Source organism: Podarcis vaucheri, assembly GCF_965113315.1.
Source record: "Podarcis vaucheri genome assembly, chromosome: 2".
Lineage (NCBI taxonomy): Eukaryota > Metazoa > Chordata > Lepidosauria > Squamata > Lacertidae > Podarcis > Podarcis vaucheri.
The window spans coordinates 59,094,591-59,114,985 of record NC_138760.1 but is presented as its reverse complement, the minus strand read 5'-3'; the positions used below and the strand labels follow the sequence as shown (position 1 = coordinate 59,114,985).

General features: G+C 41.6%; 1 long non-coding RNA gene across 1 annotated transcript in view; it reads right to left on the bottom strand.

The window, feature by feature from the left end:
- The window catches only part of LOC309527049, a 399,231-nt gene extending 384,602 nt beyond the window's left edge, over nucleotides 1-14,629 (bottom strand). Inside the window, exon 1 of the long non-coding RNA XR_014217079.1 lies at nucleotides 14,550-14,629. This is a non-coding gene — a long non-coding RNA (uncharacterized lncRNA). The remainder of the gene's footprint in view (nucleotides 1-14,549) is intronic.
- Between the last annotated feature and the right edge of the window lie 5,766 nt (nucleotides 14,630-20,395).

Here is a 20,395-nt window from a genome sequence, read left to right as displayed (position 1 = left end):
TCCGTGCAATGCACTCTCTGTGCAATGCAAAAAAAAAAAAAAAAACAACAACAAAAAACCCACACACTCTGTGCAATGCCACTACACCCTCTGTGCAATGCCACTACACCCTCCGTGCAATGCACACACACTCTGTGCAATGCACTCACACCCTCTGTGCAATGCACTCACACCCTCTGTGCAATGCACACAACCTCTGTGCAATGCAAATGCAAATCTCTCACGCAATGCAATGCAACCCGTGCAGCGCTGTGCCCTGCAACGCACAGAGCAAACTGCAGTGCGGGCACATAAAGGTGCTTTCTCCCGCTTGCATATTGCAAACGTGGCGCCTGTTACATCCCTCGCAGTGAGGGAACCACCAAAAGGCCCTCGACACTGGACCTAAGTGTCCAGGTAGAGCAATGGGGGAGCATGCAGCTGTCCCATATAGGGACCAATCCTGCAACCTAGGCATTACCGGCACTATGCGCTGACCAGCTGAGCTATCCAGGATGATCCCTAAAGACCCAGGACAGCCTCACCCTGACCCCTGTAGAGGTCCAAGGTGATGTCTGAATCATGATCCCTGCTCCTCTTTGCCCTCCTCCTGGATTGCAGCCTTCGAAGATGCTTCCTTCTGGAAGAAGACACCTGGGGCGTCCACAAGTCATCCCCTGCAGGAGAGGCAAGCTCTTGAGGCATTTGCAAAAGCCCAGTCATAGTCTGCAAAAACTAAACAATGTAAGGAACTGGTGAAACCAATGCTTCGTGGACCACATGGGGACACTATTCAGGCCGGAAACGCTTCCAGGCCATCGAATTCTAGGGCAAAGCCCTAGGATCACCTGCTAGGCCAGGCATAAATGTTTCCAGTGAAATAGCAGAGTTGAGGCAGCCCACAGCTTGTCCAGGTACCCCTGCTTGCCCTTTTGAGGGAAGCACCCCTTCAAGAAACCCAAAGTTCTTTTATCACAAATGGGCCGAACTACCCAGCAACAGAATAGCCCAAAAGGAGCAGTTTGTTTTGTTTTGTTATAACAATGGCTAAGAGGGGGATATGAACCCTGTCTCCCAGGTCCTAGTCCTACACTTTAGCCACTAAAATGGCAGTTGCCACTATCAGGGCAAAACAAAATTAAAGAAAATAAACTTGTTCAGAAACAGCATAGTTCAAGAGCATATACAGAGTGCTCATAGTCATTGGAGGCACAGAAAGCCTCTGCCGCCCTCTGTCTGCCTCAGATATACATTAGCAGCAACTGAGCCTGCAAGCAGGTACATTCTTATAGAGGTCAGAGACTTAACAATTAACTGCTAGCTGTAGCAGACTTAGGCTTGGAAGTTATGCGCAGGCCGAATAGGGCTCCATGCCTCTGCTCTTGAGAATCTTAGTCTCATAGCAATATTAAAGGAACTCAAAATAGTGCTCCCGCCCAAGGCTAGATTAAAATTTGGCCAACAGCGCTGCACACACTCAAATAAAGCCAACCTTCGGGGGTGCTATAAACGAAAGTGATTCCAGCTAAGCTGGGAAGAGCCCTGACTAGCCCCACAATTTACAACAGGAGAAATGGGGGAAACCTTTTTGCGAAAGAAAGGCAAGCCACAGATACAGGGAGAATCTTCCCACAGGGCAGGGTAAGGGGTGGGGTGGGAAATTGAACAGGAAAAAGGGGAATTAAATTATTTAAGGGACTAAAGAGGATTAAAAGAAGGGGGAAATAAAGAAATGTAACCAGACAATGAGAAGTTTGCATCACTGTCCTCCAGACAGTCCAAGTGCTCCATGTGATCCGGTGTCCACAGCAAAAGAGAAAGAGAAAGCTGTGGACCCTGCTTATAAAGCCATTGATCCCACCCCTAATTTGGCAACATCCAAATTGCCCCAGTAACAACATCCTCCAATCTGCTCCCAGGCCTCTAGCCATCTATGGCCTGGTCACTAACATGGGGTTTTGTTCGGCCCCAACCGCAACACGTGCTCTCTTTTGATGTGAACACGCTTTATCTCCCCTACTGAGTTATTCACGGCTGGCCCTATTTTCCCTTCTCTTTTCCTGACTCACTTTACATTTTCTGGCCTAAGAATTTCATTATCTCTACTTTGTCTGGTAGGGGGAGGGGGGTGTTGAGAAATAAAAAGAGGAAATTATCTTGTTTGCATGCAACAGGGAACATTAAGCCAGAGGGACATATTCACATTTTAGAGAGTGGATTATTTTGTTGCTAAGAACATTAGATTATTTCGACCCATTTTTACATGTGAAATCTTCTCTGGTGGGTCCCTTTCAGACAACTTTTGGTTCCTGGTATTTATGAGCGCTGATAAGTAATTGCTTCTCTGTGAAGCAGACTCTCATGAACTCTGCTATCTGTACTTCTGATTGTCATTTGCGTCAATATTTATTCAAAATTGTTAGTGCCTTTTTTTCAATTGGACAGGAAACTCAAAACATCCTAGTCCTTGGGCTAGCAGGGAGGCAGATGCTTCATGTGAGATGGTTTGTGATTATTTTCCTCCATGTATACCAGAGGCATCTAGTCCTTACAACAAAAAGCCCATTGAGAAAAGAAAAAGAGCATTATCTTGGGTTTCAGCTGTGCAGAGCTGAAATTTCTCAGATATTTTTTCTTGAGAAAATCTATGAGATACTCCTCCCCCCACACTCCTCAATAGAAAGAAGGACACTGCAGAATTTCCCCTTAATGTACATTATTATTACTATTATCACCATCCCCTTCCACCAACCATCACACCTGCAGTTCCCTGGAACAATGCTAGTTCCGGTTCATTATGGCGAATGCAAATTAGTGACCCAGTTGCCAGTCCTTCTCCAAACAAAAGAGTTTTCATTCACAGATCCAAGACTATAGGCATTTATGTTGGTGATTTGAATGTTCTCTGTGCTCAGTTGTTGATAGATTCAATTGCTTGGAAGTGGTGTGAAAAGTTGGAGAAAGTGCCCCCCCTCCAATCTCACAGCTTCATAAGCTCTGTTTGGTGGCAGACAGCAGCGATTTCCCCTTCATGCTTCATATGAAGAACATAGAAAGCTGCCTTACCAATCCACCAAACCATTGGCCCATCTAACCACTGACTAGTAGTAGCTCTCCAGGTTTTCAACAGGGCTAGTGGAAGCAAGAACAAGAACTTGAAGCATGTCCTTCATTACCTAGGCCAGTGGTGTCCAAACTTTTTTCAAAGAGGGCCAGATTTTTTTACCCCAAGGTTGTTGAGCTTTTTTTGGGTTGAAGATGTTGAGCTTTTTATATAATAATAATAATAATAATAATAATAATTATTATTATTATTATTATTATTCTTTATTGCGGTCCAAAGACCCATAGAACAATTTCAGAACAAAATATAGTTAAGACAGCAAACCACAAAAGAGAGAGAAACCGAGGTGGTCATTTTGTTTTGTCTCGAGCTTGGTGATCTTCTTTTGACTTCCAAAAGAAACTTTGCCACGGCCAGTGTAATATCATTAGACCTGTCATCCAAAAGATATTTAATATGGGAGGCTTCAGCTTTTTTTAGGATTGAAGTTGTTGGGGTTTTTTTTAGGATTTTACCCCAGGAAATAAACTGCCACAGGGGCTGAATTAAACCGACTGGGAGGCGGACTTTGGACATGCCTGACCTAGGCAATGGGAGGACACATCCTGCCATTTCCATGTCTACACAGAGAAACCTATAAGGCTAGAAAGGCTGGATCATCTCCTTGTCTAGGCAGAGATTCCATTTTTTCTTTTACTCCCATTGAGAAGCCGCCTTTTTATGTCCACAGGGGCAGAAGTGAGAGTTGGTCATAGAAATCCATAAAGAAATCCAAAATGTGCCTGCTTCTTCCCACAATTTGAACAGCACACCAAGCTGTTCAGGTTGCATATGCATACACTTAATCTTTGAGATATTCCCAACCATCTTTCTGAAGCAATGGTGTTATGGGATCAGCCATACATTACCATCAACATGGGCATGTAGAGGAGGTGCCATTCTTTGCATTGTAGCTGCATGCACTTACTTCACACTGTGGTTGTGTGCAGAGGCAACACCTTGTGCCTAAGACCGAGGGGGCCCAGTGCACGTCGCCTGTGTCTGATGCCGTGGGTGTGATGCGCACACAATGTCGCATTATTGGGAGGAAGCCCAGTGACACAGCTTCCTCTATTAGGCTCAGTGCTTGGCTCTGAACTCAGCCTTCTCTGCCCCCTCAACATTGAGGGGCTTGACCCCCTGTCAGCCAATATTGAGGGGACCGAAGACACCCCTGCCTCTAAGAGTTGGCACGCCTGGTTTTGTGTGTGTGAGGGGGGAGATTTTCAGCTTTTTGTGAGCTTTGCCAGTTCTTAAAGGCCACCCTGCTGGTAGTATTATGGAAAGAAGTGATGACAATCCTAAGCAAACAGTCGAAAAAAGATGATTGTTTCATACATGGCATGGAGGTTGGCAAAGTCTTGTCTTTTTAATCTCCCCTTGTTGTCACAACATTTTAGTCACAAAGAGCAATGTAATTATGCTAATGTGGAGTTAATGAGCGGGGTGGAGATAAGAAACATAATTACAAAAATGTAGGTGATATCAAAAGCAGAATCAGAATTCCCCGCTGAGTTAAAACAATCATTGTTTTGCCCTGCCTCACTTAAAATGGAGCCGAAAAGCTCCATTATTTAAACAAGTTGCCATCATTAATGTCATTATGTCCTTTTCAGAAAAGCTGTTGTCCTAATTTGAAACAAGTGCTTCCTTTAGGGCTAATTAAGCTGACGAATAACACTTTCAAAGAACGAGCAGTTAAATGCTGGGGACAAGGCAGAGCTGGGAGCTCAGGGGAGAACTGCTACTTGCTTCCCACAGCTAGAAGGATTGCTTGTGCCTTCTTTGCAAGTGCTTGTTGAATGAGAGAGAGAGAGAGAGAGAGAGAGAGAGAGAGAGAGAAGGGGAAAAACCCATCTCATTAATCTTCCTAATGAACCCTTTCTAAACAAGGTAATATATAATTTTATGGTACATGTGTACACATGAGTATGTCATGGAGATTTGCTAAGCCTTCACAAATCATGGTATGCTGGAAATTGAGGAATCTTCAAAGTCTGACATGCTGAGCCATTCACTTGTACCTTGAGGCTTAAGCAGGGCTGCTTCTGGGACAAATGAAATAATGGGAACAAGGGAGGTTCACATACATGGGGGGGGGGTGGAAGTCAACATCACTCTATGATAAAAGTTCCACCTGTGCAAGCATTTCAGCTTGGCAGAGGGATTGATACCCACCCCCCGCGCTCTCACACTGTGTGGTATTTTGGGCATTCTCCTACATCCAGGTCAACTTTAGGGGGTGCACAAAGGATGGAAATTGTGGGGAAAGCCCCATTGTGCAAGCCGAATGCCATGCACAGGGTGTCCGTTTACAGGACTCATTAGGTGACTCCTGCCCATGGTTTGAATACTTGATGGATCTATAGTTATGGAAGACAGAGTAGTGCTGAGAGAGAAGCAAGGCACAATCCTACTGCCCATCAGCTAATGGGCGGGTGTGAGCACACCTTGTTTCAACAAAGGAGCTTTCAGCTCCCGCTTGTTTCTCTGAAGCCCTGCCCCTACCAGGCATAGTGTGGGTGGGTCTCCTTTGCCCAAAACAGCCTCATGGGCCAAATGGTCTGGATGGCCAAGTTTGTCCCATAAAGTGGTGGTTCCCCACTTCTGTTTTCTAACCATAGACAAAGCTATCTTTAGTGCATTAAGTGCATTTTAGTGTGATTTACATATCAATCCACCTACCAGTTCAACTGCAATATATTCATCCAACCTGCACTTCAGTGGGTAGATGACTCTGTGTGTCTCTTCCAACTCTATGATTCTATCTGTCTAGAGAATGCCTCTGAAGTCTCTCAGCAAATGTGCTTGGAGAAGAATTAAGATGTTTTATGTGCCTTTTAAGTGCGGAGGAATTAGTAATTAATTAATAGTGACCTTAGGCTGCTCCTAGGAGTAAGTTTAATTGAACTGGTTGGCAGTTACCTCTAAATAGACATGTGCAGGATTGTATTATACTGCCTCTCTCAGAAATGCGCTGGCAAGGAGCCAAATTGGCCTTATGTTATATACTTTTTTTGTAGGGTAGCGAGTCCTGGCACTGGCTTCAAACCTACTGTTAAGAAATTGCTCATAAAACTTCTTTCCACAAACCAGTCAGCCAACCAACCAACCTGTAGCAATCTTTGGAGTTAGTAACAGAATGTTAATTTCTCAATGGATTTGGCTTTGCTTATAAAATTGCTGCCACTCAAGAACATCTATCATCATATCGTGTTTGAATAGGGGACTCTGGGAGGGGATGGAAAGGAAGCAGAGTGCTGGTCTTGGGTAATTATGTACATCCATTTACATAAATGTACATGAGAGTCAGGTTGCAGCCATACCTTCCACTGCTTCTATAGACCCAGGGGATTGGGCTGATATCTGAAGGACCTGATGGCTGAGTGTGCATTCACACACATTTCCCCAAAACATAAAATGGGAACAAAATTAGGGTTATATTTTTGCAGGAACCAGAAAAAAACAGGGCCTATCCATGCGAAATAGAAATAGTTGGTGCCTAAGTTTTCTATCCCTAGTTTTTATGGCACGCAAATGTCCTATAGCTTAAAGCGTCTTTGGAGGCTTCACCTTATTTTACAGGCAGCAGCTCTGAGCAAGCACAGCTGGAGCCCTGGCAAGTTCATAGGACCCTTGAGAATTTGTCATGCTCCATTACACCTTTAAATCAAATACATTTAGATTTGCATATCAATGTCTTTGACAGCTTCCATAGCCTCACAGGAGCAGACGATGCATAAAGTGTCATATCCCATTTTTACATCTCTTTCATGGTGGAAATGGAGACTATTATTAGATCAACTTGACAACAAGTGGTAATATTTCAGAGGCATGCCAATCTGTGCATCACATTCCTGCTTGATTCTGCCAGCCTGAACTCTGGGTTAACTTTCTAGACAGAAGTGGAGACAGACGTTAGGTAGTAATTCAGTGGCTGTATCTTTAAGTCTTAAACCTAACATCTCAGCTGGACTCAATTTACCAGCTGTTTTCCAGCCAACATCGTATCAGAATGAATATTGCCTTCCTCTTTGATTTACTGTAACCTGCTAGTCATTTCTAGTCATTTCTCATTTATGTGCATATTTAACAGATTCTTCAGAGCTTAGGGAAAACTCCATCTGGTGATCAGCCATCTTTTAAGAAAGTGCATAAAGGTCGAGTGTGTAAGCCTGCTGTCTCTCCTTCAATTCACAACTTTTGGACTTGCAGTGATACTGCTGTACACCAGCCTGTTGCCATCTGATTGAAGTGAGGTCATTCTTCATATTTAAATGCTCAGAATGGAATTCACAAATCAGCTTGAATACTGCAGCCATTTCTCAGCAAGTATGGTACTCACTGAAACGACGCTGAGTCTTGGATCCAAATACCCTGGCCTCCTCACTAAATTGGTTTATAAATCTGCAAACCCCATTCTCTGAGTAGTCATAGATGCTTATATAATAAATTCAACTTGTAAAACACATTGAGCTTTAACAAAAGATCTTCAGGCTGAAATGAAATTCTTAGGTTTTAGTTAGAAACGCAACCAATTTGCAGTTTAAGTGTTACCATTGAAACGGAGAGGGTGATGTATGAAACCCATCAAAGCAAAGAAGCACCCAGCCTCTGCTAGATTATTTCCCTCCTTTTCTGCCCTCTCCTTTGAATTCATTAGGTGCACCTCGGCAAGTCTACCTCAACTCTCCATCTGTAACAAAGAAATAATAATAGCCAGCAGATAGCTGTGCTAGTCTGTTGCAGCAAAAAAAACAAAACAAAACCCAACGTCTTAAAGATATTTGATATGACATAAGCTTTGTAGACTATGGCCCATTTTATCAGCTCTCAGGGCTGTAGTTAGGATTACAGTAAGATTACACTGACCTAACTTTGACATCCTATATATGCTTATGCAGAAGGAGGTCCCAGTATATTTGGAACTGCAGCCTAAAGCATTTCATAAATGCTAGATATTTGGTTTTTTTATTAACCATCTGCTTCCTACAGATCCAAACAGCAAACCTTAAATTACAATTCTTGAACTTTGACTAGCATACAGTTCTGTTTCTCAAGCATGCTGCGTAGAAATGACTTTATCCTAAAAATCTCAGATTTTGTTTAACATGCACCCCTCACACATGCACTCTTTAAAAAATAATATAATCACACTCCAGCGCCAGGCTATTGTTGAGCAGTGGTTATATTTCCAGTTCCTGCCCATGAAAATATTATTGACCATGGCTGTCAAAATTCCTTTCTCATAGTCATATTCTTCTTTGGCTATTTATTTCTGATTCAATTCTAAATATGTTATTTAATTTCATAATTTCAGAATGATCTGTGCAATTATTGTAGATGATTACTATAGCACATTGTAGGTGAATTTAATTGTTTTGTTTAAAAAAGGGAGGAAAGCAAACATTGAAACTCAGTATTTCATTTCCTACAATCAACCCCCCACATTTCCTACCTCGTAAAGCCTTTTAACAATCTCCAATGTACACAGGTGAAATGTATGTTTCCCCCACTAATACAGTTCCCCCATCTCAGGAAACAGGGTCGGAAAGTAAGTCTCCAACAGCCTGGTGATAATAGGGTTTAATTAACTCACAGCTGCTCCCTTGCTCAAATAACCATGAGTTTAGACCCCATGGGAAATAGAGTAGTTCTCTCCAATGAATTCAGAGTTTGTAAAGACTGTAAAACCTGTATCCTTATAAACTAGAGTCCTTCATGCACAAAACAGCACAATGGGGCATGAGCAATGCAATTTCCTCCTTTGCCATTTCACATCACTGCTTCTCTACCCTGATATAGGCTGTGACTGCACTGGAGGGAGGTGACAGCAGTGCGCATTAGCACTAATACATGCACACAAAATGGGTGGCTTTTTTAAAAAAGCTCCCATATGGGAACCCAAGTTTTTAATATGGGGGAGATTTAAAAACATTGGTCGGGAGCTGTTAAACAGGAAGCTGTGGGATTATGTTTTCTTGGCAACTATGTAAAGTATTTTCCTTTAATGGCCAGATTTGGTGGTCATACATATTGTCGAACACAGGAACCCTAAAGTTACTTATGGTATGCAGGGAGATCTGCTGGCAGAGCAACTACCATTGCCTTGCCAGTTCACAGCCCAAGATGGCTGCCTCACTCTGTCCTGGATGCTGAGAAGTGAACCTGGCACCTTTCATATGCAAAGCTTTACTGCTGGGCTATGCCATTCACAAGCGTTCTCAATTTCAAGCCATTCCCTTTTAAAACAAACACCACTATAATAAATTATTCAATTGGTGTGCATCTTTCCTTCGGTATTTCTTTTAGTACCTAGCGTGCAGGATTTCTACAAAAAGCCAGAAGGGTAATTAGCGGATTTTGGACCTACTGCAGACTAATAATAATAAAAAATCCTTCAGGTTTAAGGTGGAGCAATTGAAAGCTACCCCATGTTATTTCACCGAATTCATGCAATCGTCCAGTACCACCAACCATGAAGATTTATCAGAGAGAGAAAATGTCAATCCTGTCAGCCTTAATCTGTCAGTGAGCGGCATTTCTAACCTGTGAGCTGTGCTTGCAATGAAGATGAAATGCAGCAATATTTCTGTGAGCAGGAATGTTTGCGGTGAGATTTTTAGGGAGCCCCACGAGCCAAACTCAACAGAGAAATGCGGAAGATTGTACGGTTAGAGAAAGATGATTTTGAACCAGAAGGGGCAAACAAATAGCGTAGCCATACGCTCACTACCACAGCACAACGTGTTCCATGGGAAATTCCTCATAGCTCACAATTCAGATATAGGATACCTGAACATCAAAACGTGCCATTTGGAATTAAAATGTATAATGCACAGCATTTCTATGGTGCGTCAGAGCATTCAAAGTGATTACATACATTATCTCAATTGTTCCTATTCTAAGGAAGGCCAATGACCTTCTCTGTGTTGCAAATTGGCGGGCTGAGGCAGAGTGGCTTATCAAAAAGTGGAACTATATGTAACATATTTTATTTATTTTTCAGATTTCTTTCTTTCACCACAGCATCCCGGGGTGGGTAAAGCTGATCTTAACTCCTGAGAAGGTGTGTAGGGAAGGTACATCACAGACCTATAGAGTCTTCAGCAGGATGAATGCAGGTGTAACTTGCAAGTTCACAGATTTAAACAGAGGCATCATCAAGTATGATAGTATGAGAGACAGAGGGCAGATCCACACTATACATTTAAAGCCTATGCAATACACATTTAAAGTATGTGAATTACCACAAATATTCCTGGAAACTGTAGTTTGTCAAAGGTTCTGGGATTAGTAGCTTGGAGGAATGACAGTTCCCATAAATCCTTGGGAGAAACCATGTACGTACTTTAAATGTGCATTGAATAGCTTTTAAATATATAGTGTAAATAATAATAATAATAATAATAATAATAATAATAATAATAATAATAATAATAAAAAATTTATACCCTACCCATCTGGCTGGGTTTCCCCAGCCCCTCTGGGCAGCTAAATCTGCCCATCTGCCCAGAGAAGACATTGGAGAGGGGAGGTAGGGAGGTAGGGAAGACAGGAGAGGGATGGAGGTAATCTTTGTCAATGTAGATAACACTAAACCTTTTTCAGATGCGTGTTGACTCCCTCCCTTGAAGAGTGGGATCCCAGGATATGATTTCCAATTTCTGTTCTGACAGCTTGGTTAATGTGATTTTGATTTGGTTAGAATATTATTATTCTTTCTATGCATTCGATTCGACCAATAATATAGGAGGCATTACACAGAGAGGAGTTTACCTTACTGAAGCAGCCTTGAGTTTGGAATAATAGGTTTTAATCCAAACCTTTGTTAATTTAAGACAGGCTGATCCATAAAGTAATGAGAACTGTCACACACGAGTCATCTCATTGCTGATGAAATATGAATAGACAGTCACATTATCTGAATTGTGGCAGAAAGGTATTGCTATTTATATAGAAAAGATATGAGGTGAAAAGACTATCCCATTTCGTGTGGTGTTCACATATCATATTAATGTGATTAGGGGCCATTTTTCAATGTAATCAGTGTGATCCACACTAAGGATACTTCACCGGACTAAGAAGTGCAGTATTAGTTTTATTGCCCCCATGTGGAAATGAAGGATTCTAGTCTTCTGTTTGCTTAACACTACCTCCATATTACAACTGTTATTCATGATAGATGAACAACATTACCTTCAGTGATTCATTCTGGGTTTTCTTAACTTTCTGGAGCCTTGATTTGTTTGATAAAGATGTATAGTTGACTCACAACTTATGCACATTTAACTTGTCTGCATTCAGCTTTACATGCTTGGCTATATAAAGGGGACAAACGTCTGAGGAAAAAAGCTTTTGCAATCCCACCTGCCATTGCATTCACCTTGGAAGAGCGTTTGGAGGTGCAGGGAGGGTGTGCAACAGCTTTGGCAGAGCGTTCAGAGGTTCAGGTTCAGTTTTGACTATAGGCAATTTTGGCTTTATATGCTATTGCTGAAAGGTGACCCCCGCATAAAGTGATAGTCACCTGTTTTGTGATAAGAAATGTGAGGCTCGGTCAAGGCTGCTCTCCATTCATAATACATTTCAAAATGTACCTGTGATATAAGATAATCACTCTGCATTTTCCCCATTTACACTCCACAACAATAGCTGACTCTGGCAGGGACACATGTATAATAATATCAGTACAATGTAACTGGGATAATTTTTACTATCGCTTGCAGGGGAAGGTGAGAAATGTGACACAGTGCTGCACTTTTTGGCAGTTGCACTCTGTTTCTCATATAAAATTGTGGTTCTGCCCTGAGTCTGCTTTGCTTGAAGTGGTGGGGATGTCATTATTAAATACAAATTGAATAATGAATAAACTAAGTGTAAGCTATTGGTGTGAGGTGTACTTTAATAAATGGTACAGTGTCGGTTATATAAACTGCACAAGCTGCCACGTTAATTGATATTAGGCAGCTATGCTGGTTAGTACATGGGAATCTCAGTGGCAACCCTCACCCACAAGTTATTTGTGCCTTTTCAACTTGTAAGTTAATTGGTATCATAATGTGCTTTACACACACACACACACACACACACACACACACACACCCAATAGCTTACACTTAGTTTGTTGCATGAAGTGGAGACAGACCAAGACAGGGAGTCTGATTACCAAGTAGACTTGCATGCTTCCTTTAGATGTGGCAGATAGGAATTCATATACATCAAGAACCATAGAGTAGGTAATCAGCCTGAACCAATGTTGGCTTCCACTGTTGGGTTGGCAACAGTCATTGCACACAAAGCAAAGCTAAAAGAGTCATATACTTTTGGGGCATGTGCAGAACTATGTCACCGCCCTCTCTGTCTCTTCCTGTCTTCCTGTGGTGGTGGTTGCTTTTCAGTGGTGTGTCAGCCCTAAGTGGTTGTCCCTTGCTTAATTTGTGTCATGGTTTGGATGAGAGATGGGGAAGAGACATACCGGTATGAGGGCGTGGGAAGTGTACTGTTATTGCAGGAAAAATTCAATAAACTTTAATAATTTCCCTCTGACAGAGAGTTGATCAGACAGGCTCAGAAGTCTGAAATGTGCAAATAGTATGTTATTCCTTAGCTTCTGTATTATAGCCAAAATGAAAATATTATGAGTGGAGAATTCAGAAATAAATTCTCTGCAAATATCCAGTACTCTCTGGAAGGAAGCTGGCAGGTGAAATCCACTGAGTGTTTCTACACTAACATTCAATATTTGCTTCTTTTATTTGTATAAATTATTATTACGAAAGGTCAAAGAACAACTTTTCAATCACCTCTGATAAAATGATAACATATTTGATTGGCATGGCTGTTTTCACAAGGTAAGAACCCACTCTAGAAAACCATCAAAGAGATATTTAATCTCTCTCCAGTCATCAATTACTCATGTCTTTTATGCATACAAATGTAATTGCCAGAGTGGTGGACATAAGGCAGGATGTTCTCTCAACTTTCCTTTTAAGAAAAAAACTAAATCATATGACTAAAGAGCAAGAAGTATTAGCAAAGAATTAGTACTATTCTTTCAAAAGGGCGTTGTTGCTGTTTTTACCCTCACTAAAATGCAATTGTACTTGTGTCTATCCTATTGTTGTTTGCTGGAGGCAAAGTCATGTATACATTAGAGGACTTGTACACCTTTGTTTGGAACACTAAAATGTCAATTGACACAGCTCGACAGTATTATAATGCAGTAGAGGAGCTAAACAGAAGTGCTTCCAAACAATAGCTATCCTCAAGTCTCCTTACAAGACTTGAATACATAAACTCTATGCATATGAAGTGGATTCACTATAAGGGCATAAAATACCAAAGAAACCTTTTGTTTTTCTGAGGACCAGTTCAAGCAATCCACAATAACAGAGCAACTCTCCCTTTCTTCCTAATAGAATGGATACATAAGGATACTTATTCCCTGCTTGAGCTACTGTTTTGCATATATTAGACAGTATGTGCTTTCTTTAAAGTAGGTCTTTCATTTTAGGTTTCCAGCCTCTGCTTTTAAAAATGGTCAGCTGAACAGATTTTCTCTGCTTGAATTGGCCCAGTAATGAACTGATCTCTCTCTCTCTCTCTCTCTCTCTCTCTCCCTCCCTCTCTCTCTCTCTCTCTCTCTCTCTGTGTGTGTGTGTGTGTAAAAAGCATATTATGATACCAATTACGATATTTTTCGCTTTATAATACACACTTTTCCCCCTCCAAAAATTAAGAGGAAATGTGTGTGTATCTTATGGAGCAAATGCAGGCTCCTTGGCTTCAGCGATAGCAACGCGAAGCGTCCGAAGCGCAGAGGGAGCGCTCCCTCCGTGCTCCGGAGGCTTCACGTTGCTTTCGCTGAAGCCTGAAGGGAAATGGAAGGGGCTCCGTTTCTCCTACCACTTCGCTGAAGGAGCGCTGCGGAGAGGGGGAGATTTTTTTTCTCTTGTTCTTCCCCTCTAAAACAAGGTGCGTCCTGGAGATGATTTATAATGAAATGAAAAGGGTATTTAAATATACCTTTCTGAAGAAACCAGAGGCCTTTCTACTGGGCATGGTTGGCCAATTGGTGCTAAAGAAGGATAGAACTTTCTTTATGTATGCTACAACAGCAGCAAGAATACTTATTGCAAAGTATTGGAAGACACAAGATTTACCCACTCTGGAAGAATGGCGGATGAAGGTGATGGACTATATGGAACTGGCGGAAATGACTGGCAGAATCCGAGACCAGGGAGAAGAGTCGGTGAAAGAAGACTGGAAGAAATTTAAAGACTATCTACAGAAATATTGCAAAATTAATGAATGTTAGAATGATGTTGGATTGAAGTTAAGTGGTTTTTAGCAGCAATGTTAAAAGGAATATGTAAAAATGGATTGTTAACAGGTGATAATTTAAAGTTATTATATTTTAAGATAAGAGATAAAATCAAAGAGGGAAAGGATTTGCTGAACTAACTAATTTGAACGGGAATACAAAAAGGGAGGTGTGAGGAGGTCGGGGAAACAAGCAAATGAAAGATAAGACATGGAAAGACTAATCTGTTTTTTAATTGTTTTTATCTTGTATTTTTATTTTTTATTTTTTTCTTTATTTCTTCTTCCCTTTTTTGCTTATTTTTGTAATATGTTGAAACTTTAATAAATATCTTTAAAAAAATAAAATAAAACAAGGTGCGTCCTATGGTCGGGTGCGTCCTATAGAGCGAAAAATACGGTAACTTACAAAGTTGAAAAGGCACAAATAATTTGTGCGTGAGGGTTGCCACTGAGATTCCTAATATCAATTAACGTGACAACTTGTGCTGTTTATATAGCTGACACTGTACCATTTATAAAAGTACACCCCACCCCAATACACAGTATTTTAATAGAAATCCTCCAAGGGAATGGCCTTTTAGTAAGTGTAATGGTTCCTAAGCGGTTGCTCGTGCGCAAGCAGGCAACTATCTCCCTGGCTGGGTGCAAACACTTGGCTGGGCTGCCAAAGTGAACTTTATCTGTCCGGACGCCACTCACCCGTGGCTGACTCAGTCGCTGGCAGAATCCGTGAGTGGGCGCTTCTTAAACTTCTTCCAGCAAAGAAGCTCTTTGATGCCTAGTCTCCGCCTACCCTCTCTGCGCGAAAGCCTTCTGTGCAAGGAGGGCGTGGGCAATGGAGGACCCCTACTCTCCCCGCTGGTCCCAGGCAAGGAGTCATGGGACCGCCTCGCCACTTCCCCCACCTGCCCCCCTTCTCCACTGGTGCTACGCTGATTCTCTTCCCCAGAAGATGGGCTGCTCCTCCCAATCCCTGGACGCTCTCTGGAATCCCTCTGGCTTTTGCTGTCTCCCTCCGGCACTGATGGCAGTTCCCTGACAGTAAGCTATCAAGCTTTGAGGTCTCTCTCACTGACAGACACGTTAAAAAAAATAAATGACGACAATACGCAGTGAAAAACTGCCAAGCATCTTAGATATAGATCAAATCAGGATAATAATGCAGATGGATTAGTCAATGCAAACTTTTGTAATATGTTTTGCAAAATCTAATGCACTGCCAATTACCTCATATCAATTTATATATTTGCTGTACTTCTGGGGTCAAAGAGGAAAAGTTTGGAATAGTGGAAGAAGACAGGCAGTGCTGTGATAAAACTTCAACAGGTTGCACCCTGGCACTACCTGTTTGCTTTGCGAAGTATTGCATGCAGTTCCTTCCTGGCAACTAAGATAACGAAATGCATAACAGTTGCTTGCCAACAAGACTTACAAAGGAAAGCATTTTCCTGAATCCCCATGTTACAAGCTTTATTCATTATTTACAATATAGATATCATTGTACTATTCTGCCCCTACATTACTGGAGAACCTCTGGTACGGATCCCAGTTTACCTACATGCCTACAAGAGCAGCCAGAATAGAAAGACAAAGAATATCTAGTTTAGGACTAAGTTATGTATCACTCAGGAGAACAGTTGGGGAGAGGGGTGAGTTTCAGAAAACAAAAACACCCTGGAAAGCAACCAATTTACCCTGCTGTGGCTGTTTGCTGCCACTATGATCACATCCATTTTGTTTGCAGTGCTGAAAAACAGGAGAGCCACTTAGTTGCCTAGACAATGTAGGGCTGCTTCCTCAATCTGCCAACACTCTGCAGTACAGCACTATGCCAGAACCCAGGAAAGGTAGCTGGGTTGCTCAGGCTACCAGGAGAAACTTTCCTGGCTTCTGGTGCTGTCAAACAAAATGGCTTCTTTCTTTGATAGTGAAATAATGGTGCTTTTCTACAAAAAGAAGGAAAACAGCAGGGGTGAAACCAGTAACCTAGAGGCCCTATCCCCAGTGAGGCACAGAAGGTGGCTAATTAATCAAAAATTCATTTCCAATCTCTTACTGTGTTGAACAGGAAGCAAGAAAAGAGACAGGACCTGCAAGGAGAAAGCTTCTAATTAACATTGCAGAGGATCTTTGTTGATAAAGAAGCATACCAGAAGGATCTTGACTGTGAAAAGAACATTGCAAGGTAACCTAGTACTATATTAACGGTGGTATCCAGTTGTGTGTGGAAAATGCAAAACCACACAATGAATCTTATATTTCTGTTCCACCCCCCACTGCCAAGCCATCAGTACTCCCTGAAAAGCCCCTCCAGAGGCCTGGAGATATTTGTCAGGCACTGTGTGATGTACAGAGCTATGGTTGGTGGGGAGAATCTTCCACAGCCAAATATTTTTGTGCTCTGCTGGCACACAATTGTTTTACCCAATTTTGTGTAATTCCCACCCGCCCACTGCAGCACCATACAACTCATTCCACATTGTTGGTAAGTCCCGTGAAATTCTGCAGAGACCTCTTGGAGGGATTTAGGGCCTATAGGGGGAGGTGGGGAGGGAATTATTATTATTATTATTATTATTATTATTATTATTATTATTATTAATTTTCTGCTCTGCTCCTGCAATATTCAGTATTATTACCCCAGTGTTGTGCAAAACTGACTTTTGAATTCTGCTTCTTACTTACCTCAGAGCAAAGCCTCAGAGTGCAGAGGCTCAAGTGTGGAAGCAACAACAAGGTTCTCAAGTGCCTATAGACACAAATTTGCATGAATTGCATATACCTCATGCCCTATTCAAATCTGTGTCATCTTTTGCAGGTGGGGTTGGACAGCTCAAAAGTAAGCCAGCGTAATAATAAGTCAGACAGAATGCCAACAGGTGAAACTTTCCTCATGTTTTCATTTCTATGATTGAAAAGGCTTGCCCTGTTTCATTTCTCTCTGCCACATAGCTTTTAAAGGCACAAGAGCCCCACTGTCCCTGAATGCCAACCCTAAACAAAGAACTCAAATTTCATGAACTGTTGACCAGTTATTATTGTAGGTTTCTCATCAATTGATCTTAGGCTGGCAATACTACATTTAGTGCAAGACAGTAAAACTGGATCCACAGGTGCGCCATTTTGTTCAAGGGCATAGCTGTTGAGGGTAGTGGTATTATTTCACTGAATATTGTTTTTTTTTGTGTTGAAATTATTCCAACATTTTGAAGGATGCCTGAAGAAGAAGGATTAGAAAATTGTTTTCTGAGAAATTTCAGCTGAGCCCTACCTGGATCTTTCTGAAGCTAGTTTTGTCATCTGTAAAAGCGGAAAATAGCAGGCAAGTGGCGATCAGGTAACGCTCAGCTGCCTAGGTTCAATACTAATCAGAAAGAAGAAAGAAGCAGCATACTGTTCCTCACCATTTGCAGCGGGGCACTATGAATTTATATTGCTATCCTAATCGGGGGCTGCACTGCTGTCATGCCTTGAAACCATGATATTCAAAAGTTGGGAGAACGGCTGCTACTCAATAAACTCCATAATTGCATTTTTATTGTTCTTCCATGTACTTGGGTGTGATTCGGGGGTGGGGGTGGGAATGATGATTAACATAGCCGAATATTAATAGGCTACAGCATCAAAGCAAACACTCTTCACAAACAGCTTTGGAACATACGGCAGAGCGGTGAAATTAAGGATGGAACTGGTAGTGATAACAACACTGTAAAAATAAAACAGACAGTAAATCATATTGTCAGTTATATAAAATGTAACTCAGAACTAGTGGCACATAATTTGTGGGCCTGGAAAAGCAGTTGCAAAGTAAATAGAACATGGAAATCAAATGTTTACAAGGCAATCCTGTGGTCTCTTTAAAGCATTTAGCTCTTTTTTATTGTTTCCAAGAAACGAAACAGAAACTACCACTGGCAGTTTCATATATCATGCATCCTTTACCAATGCAATAAGAGCCTGGTTTCTTGGTTTAGGTATTTGAAAGCACTGATTACTTGCACTGCCATATTGTGTTTGTTTTCTGCTAGGCAGCCTCAAAAATATCCTCTTTAGAGTGACCAATATAATTTGACCCACTGACATTCAGCTGTAACCAACGGTGACGTCCAAGACCCATTTCTGAGATAAGTGGGTAATAATGAAAACGAACACTAAAGCACAAACTTGGCACCTCTCAGTCTAATTTCTAAGTTCAGTGGAAAAAAGGCTACAGGAACAGAAAATTGTCCACTGACTCCCAAAGAATATTCCATGACAAAAAGGAACTGACAGAATTATCCCAGAAGGGAAATGATGGGTCAAATTAGGCCGCGTTCCTAGAAAGCTGGGAGAGGACTACATATACAGCTGGAGATGCCTTTGAACTTTCTATTGCTCTCACTTCTGTACAGGTCAACTTCTTTTCATTTAAAGCCAGCTTTCCAACTGAAACATCATAGCAGACTGCATTTGCAGTTTTCAACACACCCACACATAGCTTTTTTTAAAAAAAGGATTGTAACCCTGCAATCTTATGCATGTTGTTTACTGAAAAGTAAGTTCCACTGAGTTCAGTGGACCTTTTAATGTCTGTTCCATGAAAACTGGTAGGAAGCATTGCCAAAGATAAAATTACCAAGAATTTAGAAGAACAAGTCATGCTGAAGCAGAACCAGCATGGCTTCTGCAAGGCTAAGTCCTGTCTCACTGGCTTGCTAGAGTTATCTGAGACAGTGGTTAGAGAACCTTTCTCTTTTTTTGAGAAAGTGGATAGAAGTTTTGCTTCACCTCTCATCATACTAGCTAAACTATAGAATTGTCTCCCACAATATGTAGTGGTGGGCAAAAGCTTGGATGACTTTAAAAGGAGGATTAGACAAATTATTGGAAGATAAGACTATCAATTATTACTTGCCGTGATGGCTATGTTCTACCTGCACTCCTGAAGGCTGTATCCCGATGTACTGTATATTAGTTGCTGGGGAATCACAAGTGAGTAAAGTGCTTAGGTTTTGCTTGTGGGTTCCCCATTGGCATGTGGTTGGCCATTGTAAGAACAGGCTTCTGGAATAGATGGCCCGCAGACTGCTCCAGCAGGGGTCTTCTTATGTTCTTAACTAGAGAGTAATAAGCACCAGCATCAAACTGGGGAGATGTAAGAAGGCAAACATCCCTGAAGCAGACTTTCAGCATCCAAAGCAGTAAGCTGGAGACCTAGAAAAATCAGTGGGACTGAACACCTTCCAAGACAATAATGCCCACTCACATTACAAAGTGCTCAAAACCCACCTACTCTCAGCAGCCAGAAGCATCATAGCCAGACACTGGAGAGACCTGTCAAGAGTAAATATGGACCAATGGTATCAACTAGTATGGGAAATAGCCTTACTAGAAAAAACTAACCAACTGAAACTGTCATGGGGCCAAATAGAAGAAGAAACTTTCATCCCGGTATGGTTGTTCGCCTTTATCACATGCATGGCCCAATGAGACAACAAAAAGAATTGGCTGACAGCATATGAATAACTATGGCTAACCTGACCCAAAAATCCACACACTCACACATATAAACAAATCTCACTACAGACAACCAATCACACTGTAGGCCAACCTAACATCTCTCACCACCAGGGAAATATAACAAGCGAATAGAAAGAGAACCCGCACAAGTGATGCTGACACAAAATCCCACATGTACACTAAGTAGAAGAACAAGCATTACCACCCCACCCCACTCACCCTCCCCTTCTTTCCCCCTCCTTTCTTCCTAACCTAATATTTCATGTAACACTAATGTCCCACAACAAATGAAACTGATCTGTAGAAAACACACTTGAAAAAGAGACAATGGCCGTATCTTTGTAAACTAAGAAATCTTTAATAAAAATGATAGATAGAGATAGAGATACAGTGGTGCCTCGCAAGACGAAAATAATCCGTTCCGCGAGTCTCTTCGTCTAGCGGTTTTTCCGTCTTGCGAAGCAGCCCTATTAGTGTCTTAGCGGA